The following is a 9,872-nucleotide window of genomic DNA, read 5'->3' on the forward strand; positions in this document are numbered from 1 at the left end:
GATCCAAAAGGAGGCTGGCCTTCTGTTAGAGGTGTCCTAGGAGAGACTATGGTATGGGGTGCAGAAAAGATGAGGAAAGGGATATGGTATTGTACTGGGTTGAATAGTATGTAACGCCCCCATTCATGTCCAACCAGAACCTCAAAATGGAACATTATTTGGAAACAGGGTCTTTGCAGGTATAATTACTTAAGATGAGGTATACTAGATCAGGGTGGGCCCTAATCCAATGGCTAATGTCATAAGAAGAGAAAATAGAGACACAGACACGGAGAGAACACAATGTGAAGTCACGCATAGACACACAAGGAGAATGCCATGTGATGATGGAGGTGGAGATTGGAAGAATGCATCTAGAAGCCAAGGAACACCAAGGATTGCCAGCAATCACCAGAAGCCAGGCAGACTTAAGGAATAATAATCCCCTAAAGGCTTCAGAGAGAGCATGGCTGACACCTCGATTTTGGATTTCTAGCCTCCAGAACTGTGAGAGAACACATTTCTGTTGTTTAAGCCACCTAGTTTGTAGTGCTTGGTTACAGCAACCCTAAGAAACTAATATGGGAATTACGGGGTCAGCCCTGAGAAGCTTAAACCACGTGGTCGGGGTCTTATCAAGTCTGGAGTGAATTGGTCTCCTTGGGAAGGTCTGGGCTTGGTGTTCCTGGATACAAGCTGGGGTCCCTGGCTGACTCTTTATAGGAAAGGTCATTAAAGTTCCTCTTGCCAGGGAAATCTTAATCCAGGGTCCATAACTAGGATTAGAGAGTTTCTGTGAAATCCTTAAAATAATGTGCAAGACCCCCTTAGCAGAAATATCCCTGCAATCCAGTTTGGATATAGGGTCATGTTCAGTAAAACATGGTCCTGCTTCAAAATTAATTCAAAGTCTGTTAAAACGTGTATTTGTCTTTCTATCAGGACAGTAAGAAGAGCTCATGATGGAATGGAAATGACAAATGTCATCATGGCAGAGACTGGTTAAGCGTTCGCCAACGCTGTTTCTTTCTCCTGGGCACACAAGATTACATTTCCCAGTATCCCTTGCAGCTAGGTTAGGAGCAGGAACATCAGCATGAGCCTTGTATAAGTGAGAAATAAACCTTTTTGTGTTAAGATAATGAGATTTTGGGCTTGTTAGAGCAACTAGCTGAATAACTTGTGGAATCAAGCACATAGCCCTTGGGATGTTATTAAAATCTCCTTTCTGAGGCACCTGGGTGGCTAGGTCGGTTGAGTGTCCGACTTCCGCTCAGGTCATGATCTCATAGTTCATGGTTTCGAGCCCCGAGTGGGACTCTGCACTGTCATCCTGTCAGCACGGAGTCCACTTTGGGATCCTCTGTCTCCCTCGCTCTGCCCTTCCCCCGCTTGCACTCGCCCAAAAGTAAATAAATATTTTTTTTTAAATCTCCTTTCTTCTCTTCCTCAATTGATCAGCTCTTTGCAATTCTCTGAAGACACTGCCTCACCTCATGCCATTCCCTCACCACCATCTCTTCCCTCATCACTCTGTCCTTCATCGGTCACTCCCCTCATTTGGCCTCCATGCATACCTTATACGTTCCCCTGGGACTGGTGTTTCCACCAGAGTAGCCCCTTCAGAATTATAAATTATCTTATGGTCTCACTGTTTTTCTGATCGAAGCATTCACAAATCCACCCCTATTATCATTGTCTCTTACAGTCTACCTCTTTCCTCAGTTTTTTTTAAGTGGAATTGGCTGTGGTCAACCATTTCTTTTGTTTTCATTACCTATGCACATTTGAGTGTGGTGGAGGGTGGGTTCACCTGAAAATAACCAGAAAAGAAAAAAATAACAGGGGTTTAAGTAAGATAATGTAATTCCCTTACATATTGGACACTTTCAGAGGTTGTCAGTGTAGGGTGCTCCACAGGGTCTGGCTCTTCTCTCTTGTTCTATGATGTGTGTTTTCCATTCCCAAGATCATGTCATGATGCAAATGACTGCTAGAGCTCCAGCCATCAATTCCACATCCCAGCTATCAGAAAGGGACAGAAATTCCAACAGTTAAATACTACTAATAAAAATATATTATTCTTACAGAAACTCAGAAATGTTTTAAGAATCTAATATTAGGGGTGCTTGGGTGGCTCAGTGGGTTCAGCCAACTCTTGATTTCAGCTCTGCAAGCGACTCTGTGCTGACAGTGCTGAGACTACTTCAGATCCTCTATCTCCCTCTCTCTCTGCCACTCCCCTACTCACCTACTCACACTCTCTCTCTCAAAAAAGAATTAAAAAACAAAACCAAACCAGGGATGCCTGGGTGGCTCAGTCGGTTAAGCATCCAACTTTGGCTCAGGTCATGATCCTGCCATTTGAACCCCACGTTGGGCTCTGTGCTGACAGCTCACAGCCTGGAGCCTGTTTTAGATTCTGTGTCTCCCTCTCTCTCTGCTCCTCCCCTGCTCGTGCTCTGTCTCTCTCGCTCAAAAACAAATAAATATTAAAAACAATTAACAATACCAAGTCTTTAATCCATGGACATGGTAACTTTCTCCCTTTCTTTAGATCGACAGCACAAAAAGTCAATGTAGTAACCATATTATTAAGGAAAAAAATGCTACCAAATTCATTATACAGTACCACATACTACTACTACTACTATTTCTCCTTCTCCTCCTCCTCATCTTCTTCCTCCTCCTCTTCCTCCTCCTCCTCTTCCTCCCTCTTCTTCAGGTTTTCAACTACAACTTCAATTTCTTTAATCGGCATAGGGTCATTCAGGTTATCTGTTTCTTCTTTTGTGAGTTTTGGTAGTTTGCATCTTTCGAACGATTGGTATGTTTCACCTAAACTTTCAAAAGTCCTTTTGACTTTCAAAAGTTGCAAAAGTCCTCTACTATCTTTATAAAAGATGTCTGTTTATTTATTTATTTATTTATTTATTTATTTATTTATTATTTAGAGAGGGAGGGAGAGAGGAGGGGCAAAGAGAGAGGAGAGGGAAAATCCCAAGCAAGATTTGCACTGACAGCTCCCACTGAGATCCCACAAACTGAGATCATGACCTGAGCTGAAATCAGGAGTGGAACACTCAGCCGACTGAGCCTCCCAGGTGCACCCCCTACTATCTTTTTTATGTCTATGGATCAGTACTGATGTTCCTCTTTCATTCCTGATATTGGTAATTTGTGTCTTTTTCCTTTTTATCTCCATTAAACTGGCTATATCAATTTTATTGGTCTTTTCTAAAGAATCAGCTTTTGACTTTATTGATTCCATTTTTTTTCCTACTGTCAATTTCATTGGTTCCTGCTCTAATTTTTATTACTTCCTTCCTTCTCCTTACTTTAGATTTAATTTTTTCTTTCTCTAGTTTCCTAAGATGAAAACTTAGGTTATCGATATTAGATCTTTCTTCTTTTCTGATATATGCTTTCAGTGTTACAGAGTCCCTGTAAGCATTGTTTCAACTATATCCCACAAATTTTGACTTTCATTTAGTTCAAATATTTGTAAGTTACATTTGCGACTGTCTGCTTGACAGATGGATTATTTGGAAGAGTGTTAATTTCCATTTTTTATTTTTTAAAAAAATTTTTTAACGTTTATTTATTTTTGAGACAGAGAGAGACAGAGCATGAACTGGGGAGGGGCAGAGAGAGAGGGAGACACAGAACTGGAAGCAGGCTCCAGGCTCTGAGCCATCAGCCCAGAACCCGACGAAGGGCTCGAACTCACGGACCACGAGATCGTGGCCTGAGCCGAAGTCGGACGCTCAACCGACTGAGCCACCCAGGCGCCCCTCCATTAATTTTTTAAAAATCTTTATTTTTGAGAGAGAGAGAGAGAGAGAGAGAGAGAGAGAGAGACAGAGTGCGAGTGGGGGAGGGTCAGAGAGAGAGGGAGACACAGACTCTGAAGCAGGCTTCAGGCTCTAAGCTGTCAGCACAGAGCCCGAAGCAGGGCCCAAACTCAAGAACCGCGAGATCATGACCTGAGCCAAAGTTGGACACTTAACCGACTAAGCCACCCAGGTGCCCCTAATTTCCATTTTAAAAACATATTTCCTCTTATTAATTTCTAGTTTAATTCCTTTATGGTCCAAGAATGCACAATATATTATTTCTATTCTTTTTAATCTGTTAAGACTTGCTTTATAGCCAAGAATTATAGCCTATCTTAGTGAGTGTTTCATGTTTATTTGAGAAGAAAGTGTGTTCTGCTATTGTTGGATGGAGTCTTATGGATGCCAAGTAGGTCAAATTGGTTCATGGTACCATTTAGGTCATCTATAACCTTACTTATTTTCTTCCTTCTTGTTCTATCAATTATTGGGAGAGGAATGTTGATGTCGCCAACTATATTTGGGGATTTTTCTCTTTCTCCTTTCAGATCAGTTTTTGTCTTGTATATTTTGAAGCTCTGTTATTATATAATATGTTATTATATTAATTAGTATTGTTTTGTCTTCATGAAGGATTGACTTCTTTTTTATTATGTAACATCCCTCTTTCTGATAATTTGTTTTGTTATGAAATCTACAGTTTAAATCAAAATTAATATAGCTATTCTAGCTTTCTTTGAATTAGGCTTTCATAGTATATCTTTCTTCATTATTTTGATTTTTTAATCTAGGTCTTTATATTGGATACGGATTTCTTATAGACAACATATAGTTGAGTCTTGCTTTTTTACCCAATCAGGCAATCTGTGTTTTTCATTAGTATATTTAAATTTTATTTTATTTTATTTTATTATTTTTGAGAGAGAGCACTCATGTGCATACACACACACACACACACACACACACACACACACACAAGTGGGGAGGGGTAGAGGGAGAGGAAGCGAGAGAATCTTAAGCAGGCTACACAGTGCGGAGCCCAAAACAGGGCTTGATTCCACAACTGTGAGATCATGACCTGAGCTGAAATCAAGAGTCAGATGCTTAACCAACTGAACCACTCAGGTGCCTCTTTCATTAGTATATTTAGACCACTGACATTTAAGACCATTGACATTTAAGCTGTATTTGGATTAAAATTTACCATCTGCTAGGTGTTTTATATTGGTTATATTGTTTTTTCTTTCTGCTCTGATTTTAACTGAGTATATTTTATGATACCATTTTCTTTATGCTTGTGACATATTATTTATACCTTTAAAAAAAAAAAAAGTTTAGTGGTTGCTCCAGACAATATACAATGTTAAATTGTAGGTCTTTATTTTCAAATAAAACTATACCATTTTATGTGCAGTGAAAGGACCTTAGATGGTATATTACTAATTCCTCCTTCCTATCTCTTATGCCATCGTTGTCATATATTTCACTTCCACATATGCTATAAGGACCCAATACATTATTACTGCTTTTGTTTTAAATAGTTATTTGGGTGGCAATTAAAAGCAAAAAGCAAAAATAAAAAATACTATATATTGAAACTTTATTTATTAAATTTCTAACTCTCTTTATGTATTTTGTAGATACAAGTTTGACCTTAATCATGTTTTTCTGACTGAAGAAATTCCTCTCACATTTCTTTTTTTTTTTAATATTTATTTATTTTGGGGAAAACACAAGTCAGGGAGAGTCAGAGAGAGGGGGACAGAAGATTCAAAGCAGGCTCTGCACTGACAGGCTGACAGCAGTGAGCCTGATATGGGCTCAAACTCATGAGCCAAGAGATCATGACCCAAGGTGAAGAAGGACGCTCAACCACTGAGCCACCCAGGTGACCCTCCTTTCATATTCCTTTTTTAAAAAATTTTTTTAATGTTTATTTATTTTTGAGAGAGAGACAGAGCATGAGCAGAGGAGGGGCAGAGAGAGAAGGGGACACAGAATCTGAAGCAGGCTCCAGGGTCTGAACTGTCAGCCCAGAGCCCATCATGGGGCTCGAACTCACAAACCACAAGACCATGACCTGAGCCGAAGTCCGACGCTTAACTGACTAAGCCACCCAGGAGCCCCTTCCTTTAATATTTCTTATAAGGATAAGTATGGGGGCAATATAACCCCTTTCCCCCAGCCCTAGTTTGTTTTGTTTTGTTTTGTTTTTGTCTATGAGAGTCTTTATTTGCCCTTCATTTTTACATTTTGGTAAAATATATGTAACATAAAATAAACCATTTTCATCACTGTTAAGTGTACAGTATAATGACATTAAGTACATTCACAATGTTGTGCAACCATCACCACTATCCATTTCCAGTTTTTTCATCATCCCAAACTGAAACCGTGCTCATTTATCCTTTACTTAACAAATGATTTTAATGTGAGTTTAGTCGACACACAACATGACGTTAGTTTCAGGTGTACAATATAGTGACTCAATATGTTTATATATTATGCTATGCTCACCACACATATAGCTACCATCTGCCACACATACATCACTATTACAATTTCTCCTTTACTTTTGAATGATGTTTTTACTCCACAGTATACAGAATACTGTATATAGAATTCTTGATTGACAGTTTTTTCTGTCAACACTTAAAAGATGTCACTCCATTTTTTTCTTGCTCACATGATTTCTTTTTAAGTTTATGTATTTATTTTGAGAGAGAGACAGGAGGGGCAGAGGGAGAGGGAGAAAGAAAATACCAAACAGGCTCTACGCTGTCAGTGAGGAGCCCAATGTGGGACTCAAATTCATGAACCATGAGATCATGACCTGAGCCAAAACATAGAGTCAGACGCTTAACTGACTGAGCCACCCAGGCACCCCTCTTGCTTGCATGATTTCTGAGAAAAGTTTGTTGTACTTATCCTTGTTCCTCATAGGTAAGGTGTATTTTTTCCTCTGGCTTCCTGCAAAGTTTTTTCTTTGTCTTTGGTTTCCTGAAGTTTGAATATAATACACTTACATGTGGGTTTTTGGTATTTACTCAGTTGGTGTTCTTTGAACTTCTTGAATCTGTGGTTTGGTGTCTGTTGCTACTTTTGGGGAAAAAAACTTGGCCATTCTTTTTTGTAATATTTTCACTGTCCCGTTATGTCTCTCTTCTTCGTCTTCTCCTGGCATTACAGATATGCACATGTTACACCATTTGGTAGAGGAAGGGTTGGAAGATGGGGGAAGAAAGAAAGAAGAGAGAAAAGACAAAATGAGGGAAGCAGCAAGATGAGAGAGAATCAAGGAAGAAAGAAGGAAGATAGGGAGGAGAGTCTTCAAAAGAGGGAAGAGAAGGGAGAAGGAGGATAGAGAGAGAAAGAAATGAGAAGAAGGGGGGGAATGGAGGGAGGGGAAAAGTGAAGGGAGACAGAAAGGAAGAGAAGAAGAAAATGAGGAAAATAAAGGAAGGATAATTCTCAAAATGATAAGAACATAATTCTCAAAGTAGATATACACGTGGCAAAGATTATTTAATCCATTAATGAGGGAACCAGATGTAAACAAAGCTGGTTCAAAAGACAAATAAAACACTAGGATTTTTATAGGAAAAAAAAGAAGTTCTGAGTTAAACACAAAATTACTACTGTCTGATTTTATGGCATCATTATTTTTTTTTAATTTTGGTGGAGGGTCACCATCTCTACCAAACAGAAAAGATAGTCATCACGACTTAGCTGTTTGGCAGAATTGTAAAAACCTTGGACCCTGGTTAATTGTGTAAACAAAGTAACGTTCCAATTTTGGAATGAGATTATCTTTAAATGGACCTGTTAGAAAGTATGCCTAGCTTGACATGAAAAAGTCCTATAATCATTTTTTTCTTTATTAGATTGTTTTTGAATAATTTCTGAATAATTTTTCTTAGCAGAAGAAAAGAAATTCAGAAGCCCCATTTACTATCCTTCCCATTCCCCAATAGAAAAATGATCCCTACACCACAGTCACCATCTAGAATGTGGTTCCTAAGACTTTACAAGTTTATTTTGGTTGTGAAGGAGAGCAACATGTATGCACCAGCTGTACCTTCCTGCTGCTGCTGAAAACATCCAGGAGGAGGTGAGAAGTCATTCTGCCCCTCTCCCCACAGTTCCTCCCTTCTCTAAAGCTCATCTCCACTTCCAACTGGAAGAACCCACAGATCACCGAAAGCTGAAAATCATAGAATTCCAGAATCTCAAAAATTAGAACAGATTCTGAGAACCACAGAATCTTAGAAAATTGCCAGCTTGGGGCGCCTGGGTGGCTCGGTTGGTTAAGCATCTGACTTCAGCTCAGGTCATGATCTCGTGGTTCATGGCTTTGAGCCCCGCATCGGGTTCTGTGCTGACAGCTCAGAGTATGGAGCCTGTTTCCAATTCTGTGTCTCCCTCTTTCTCTGCCTTTCTCCTGCTCATTGTCTCTCTCTCTCTCTCTCTCCCTCTCTCTCAAAAATACATAAACATTAAAAAATAAAAATTAAAAAAAAATGCCAACTTGGAGAAGTTGTTTATCTCAGTCTTGGAACCATCCCATAAAACACCTCCCATAATGGGTCTTCTTAGATGATGCATGATGATCTCCCAGACACTTAACTTGCCTCCTTAAAAAAAAAAAAAAAAAAAAAAAAAATCAGTTCTAGGCATTCTCCCTTCTACCACAGCCAAAAGTGATTTCTCCAGATTTCCATGTCCTTTCTCCACTCAGCTTTTCCTGGTCCTGGCTCCTTGACCAGTGGTGCTGTAATTTTCATTTTAACTAATTTGTTAAGTACTTGCTGTGTGCCATAACTCACTGAATAGTCCCAAACCCCAAAAGATCAATACAATCATTTGTACCATTTTCCAGATGAGAAAACTGAGGCACAGATACTGTCCAAGGTGTATTCAGACAATCTTAGGATCATGCTATTTTACAACCATCTAATGATGCTAAAAACCTCACATCGGTTGAGCTCTTTATTCTGTGGCAAACTTCAAAAATCCTATGAAGGAGGTACTCATGTTATCATATCCCAAATACAGAGGAGGAAGGCTCCAGGAGGGAGAGGCTCACTTTCCTAAGGGTTTCATGTCAGTCTCCAGACCCCTAGAGTGTTGCCTCCCGTATGCCATTATCCACGTGTCCTGCCTTGTAAGCTGCTCATTTGGGTTAGAAGGTATCCTGCTTGTTAGGCACACAACTCAGTGCCTGGCACAAAGATGACAATAAATAAATAATGACATCCCTGGTAGCATCATAGCATGTCTTGGTCCCAGAAGGAGGGGCAGATGGCTAGGCATAAAAGGATCCAGGCTCCATTTCATACACACACCCTGTGAAGCTCAAATCATTGTTTCTCCATTTCACTTTGCTCTGGGTGTTTCTCTGTCTCCGTATCTCTTTGTTGCTTTGACTTGTCTCCCTGACCATCTCCGCCTCTGAGTCAATGGTTTTTGGTAATGATTGAGAGAGGAGGAGAGAGAGGGAGGGGGTGCTAGCTCTCTAGGTTCCTCTTGTTTCTTCTTTCTTGGCCATGTTTCTCTTTCTCAGTCTCTAGGTCTGTCTCCTGAAGCTTCCTTGTTTTTTTTCTGATTGTCTCTCCTTCTCTCTGTTTCTTTGAATTTCCTTTGGTCTCTGTGTCTTCCTTGATACCTATAGTTGACTCATTCTCTGTCTCTCTCCGCTCTATTTTGATCTCAGTCTGGTTCTGTTTCTCTGCACCTTTCTTTTTTCCTTTGTTTCTCTCCAGTCTTGGTCTCTATCTTGGCACAATCTGCCTGTCCATGCATTTCTCTGCAGTTAATTTTCCTCTTTAACTTGCTTGCACCGTTTAGTTCAAGTGTCTCTCCTCCTGGCTTCTTGCCTAGAGTGGGATGGTGAAGGGGGCTGTTCTAAGGACACTTTCTCTTTTCCTGTCTGAACAGAAAGACCAGACTCAACCACCACCATCACAGACAATTAATTAAGGACTATTCCAGAATGGGTGTAAGTGTATGTGTGTGTCGGGAAGGAGGTCAGAATGGAAGGGAGAAGCCAAAACTGTG

The 9,872-nt window shown here is 39.9% G+C and overlaps 1 long non-coding RNA gene across 2 annotated transcripts in view; it reads right to left on the reverse strand.

The window, feature by feature from the left end:
- The window catches only part of LOC121011419 (uncharacterized), a 43,395-nt gene that overhangs the window by 10,863 nt on the left and 22,660 nt on the right, over positions 1–9,872 (reverse strand). For both annotated transcript variants that reach the window (XR_005781616.1, XR_005781615.1), the window contains one exon: positions 1,856–2,004. This is a non-coding gene — a long non-coding RNA (uncharacterized LOC121011419). The remainder of the gene's footprint in view (positions 1–1,855; positions 2,005–9,872) is intronic.

This window comes from Herpailurus yagouaroundi, unplaced genomic scaffold, assembly GCF_014898765.1.
Source record: "Herpailurus yagouaroundi ecotype Mexico unplaced genomic scaffold, PumYag 194, whole genome shotgun sequence".
NCBI lineage: Eukaryota > Metazoa > Chordata > Mammalia > Carnivora > Felidae > Herpailurus > Herpailurus yagouaroundi.